At 31.9% G+C, this 3,037-nt stretch overlaps 1 pseudogene; it reads left to right on the top strand.

Annotated features, from left to right (window-relative positions):
• Positions 1-1,034: 1,034 nt before the first annotated feature.
• On the top strand, positions 1,035-1,134 carry LOC120869649 (annotated as a pseudogene).
• The last annotated feature ends 1,903 nt before the right edge of the window (positions 1,135-3,037 follow it).

A 3,037-nucleotide genomic window follows, 5' to 3' on the forward strand; every position in this document is an offset into this window, starting at 1 on the left:
CATATAAAATTATGGCAAAATTCAGTAGTATTTGAAAGTGATATAGATAATTTATTTGGTGCTGTGTAAAATTACTAATTTTTAAAACTTATTTCTTCTTCATGACATAGCCAGATAGAAATGGAGTTGAATTATTTGAAATGTGTTTTAATTTTCCATGTATTTTAAAGTTGAAGTTTACTGGCTACTTTGTTGCATGAAGTAAAGTATATTTGCAATATTGTAAATATATACATATTTTTCATGCATAAACAGATAATTCAAGAACTCAAACTAAAATGATTCCTCTATGGGACCAGGACCCTCTCTTATGACTGCATATATTATATTAATTCACTGATCAAAAAGTTTGAATAATGTTCTAGTGTTCCAGTTTTTGTATTTTTTTTATTCTGGAGTCTTAGGTTTCAACTTCAATTATTTAGGAAAAATCTAGTCAAAGACCTTTATGTAATAATTTTAAAGAATAAGAAATGGAAAGTGAAATCATGACAAATTATGTACTAATACCTATTTACCTTACATCTGAGAAGCCGCATTAAAATTTTCTAGATAAAAAGAATATCTCCATGTCCTTATGGACACAAATATCAGTGTTGTAGAAGCAGTATAGGCAAAAATTTCTTCCTGATTTTGGAATACTTTGTAAGGCTTTAAAAGGCAAAGAGCATGAAGAGTTATTTGAATTTGTGTGTATACAAATGCATTCAGATGTACAAGTGGACACGAGATGTCTGGGACAGTTTCACTACGTGGTTTTATAGCTTGATGGTGGAGACTGGGAGATGAGGCTGTATGAAACATCTCTAAATTTTGCATAGGATGGCCTTTTCCAGTGTCCTGAGTGTAAGCCAATTAATGAACAATGATGAAGGTTGGTTACATTTAATATGTCTTCTAAGGAGTACAATATTAAACATTTAACACCTAAAAGGAATGTTTCAGGCTTGTCCACACATGCCTCCAACTTCCCTCCAAAAGACGACACCACAGAAAGATCTCCTTGTGTCCTAAAGGCCTTAAAAATAAATGCAGTGCTTCAGGAACACACACACTAAAACTGGAATGACCCTGAGAGGATTAACATGGTCCCTGAGCAAGGATGGTGTGTGTTAATATATCCTTCAAGTGTCTCGTATATTTAAACATGAGACAGTTTTTTTTAAAGGCTTAATTCTGTCAACAGTCAAAAAAATTTTTAGGTAGCAAATAAGACATCTCCAAAGCCAGTCACATCTGTGAAAAAAACATTTTTTTTTTTTTACCAAATTTGTGTATTGTAAATATATGCAGTTCAGTACAAAAGTAATCATGAGATTATTAACTTTAAATTATGACTCCCAGAAATAAATAATTAATAGACAGACTGAGATAATAGATTATCTCAGGTGTGACAGAGTGGCGAGAGGACAGCTTTTTTATTAAATGAAAGATGAACCAAAAACTTTTATTGGAAGTAAAATAAGATAGATTTTAGTCATATAGTAACATTCTTAGACTTCTGACTCTAAACTACACTTAAATTCCTTGTCTTTGTTACAGGAACTTGATAAAGAGACCAAAGTCATTGTTTGCTTAAAGTTTTGTAGTTCTGTGAAATAGCTCCAAACAACTAAACTCTAAATAACAAATATTTCATTTTTTTCTACTGTATGCTAAGGAAGAGAAAGAAACCTAATATTCATTGAAGTTACCTGGTACCTGGTGTTATACCCTTTACATGTATTATTTATTTGGTTTTAGAGACATCCCTAAGGTACTAAAATTAAAATTATGATCATTTTACAATATTTCCAAGTCACTATTGAAAATATGGCAGACATTCAAATTAGAGATAGATTTTAGGGATTAAATATTCATAAGGCAAAAATATATTTTGTTTACTGAAAAAAGAAATTATGAATGCAGTTTGCATTTGACCAAATCTGCTAATCCTGGGCTTGGTTTGTGTCGCAATAGCAGTGCTTGTCAGCAGAATAAGGTAATTGCTATAGATAATGTTTGAGAAAAACTTTTATTTTAACAACAGAAAATAGTAGCTACACATTCCAAAAGGCTATATTCTAAAATTTTATTTTACAGAATGTTTACGTATTTTAATATTAAATACATAAAAGTAGGAGTTCAAAGTCTGATGTAAGTGATAAAGTCAAGCAAACTCTATAAAGTATTTAATATTTGGAAAATCCTTTGAGGAATGGCTGTTCATATAAAGAATTGATGTTCTTAGTCCATTTTCTACTTTCTCGATCTTCATGGTTCCCTGGGTATTGCCAAACAAACATTTTCAATGCAATTAAATGCAGAGATTCCATAACTTGCCTCTGTTTTTACTTTCCTTTCTTCATACTTATTTCACTTGGGTTAATATTTGTTTTCAGCTTATTTCCTCATTCTCTGTGTTGAACCAATTTTTCTAAAAGTCCACTTTTTCTATGGACTTCCAAATGACAAAAATAAAATGTTTTTAACTAAGGTCAGCAAGAGGTTCACAGAAATCCTGTCATGGTTTCAGGAATAGTTAACAATTCAGGCAGGGGCACCAATAAAAAGAACTGCCAGTGGAGAGCCCAGGTTCCTGAGTCCATTTTCTTCTATCACATGTAAGCTAATACTCCCTGATAAAACACTAAATGCCAGGAAGCACGTGAAGCATCTGAGACAATGCAATGAGCTGCCAGAGACTGGCAACAGAAGAGCAGTTGCAAATATGGGTGTTGTGTGACTAGGATAAAATATCACAGTGTGTGCCTAATTTTTTTTCCAATCTGATTCCTATGCACAAGTCAGCCAAATGAGACTAAAACACCAAGAAAATAATAGCCAAGACAAAAATGCCAGATACTTATTAACTTGTAGATGAATGTATAGACTCTTTCTAAGTAGAAATGACCCCATTCAATGACTTTTAGATGGACAATGTCAGATTCAATATTGTAAACATATTAACAAGATTTTTTTGAATAAAATAGGGATAAGTAACAGGAATAGAAAGGAAAAACGAAGAGTTTATGGTGTGTGAGAGATACCTGTTTTA

Source organism: Oryx dammah, unplaced genomic scaffold (assembly GCF_014754425.2).
Source record: "Oryx dammah isolate SB20612 unplaced genomic scaffold, SCBI_Odam_1.1 HiC_scaffold_10, whole genome shotgun sequence".
NCBI classification, from domain to species: Eukaryota; Metazoa; Chordata; class Mammalia; order Artiodactyla; family Bovidae; genus Oryx; species Oryx dammah.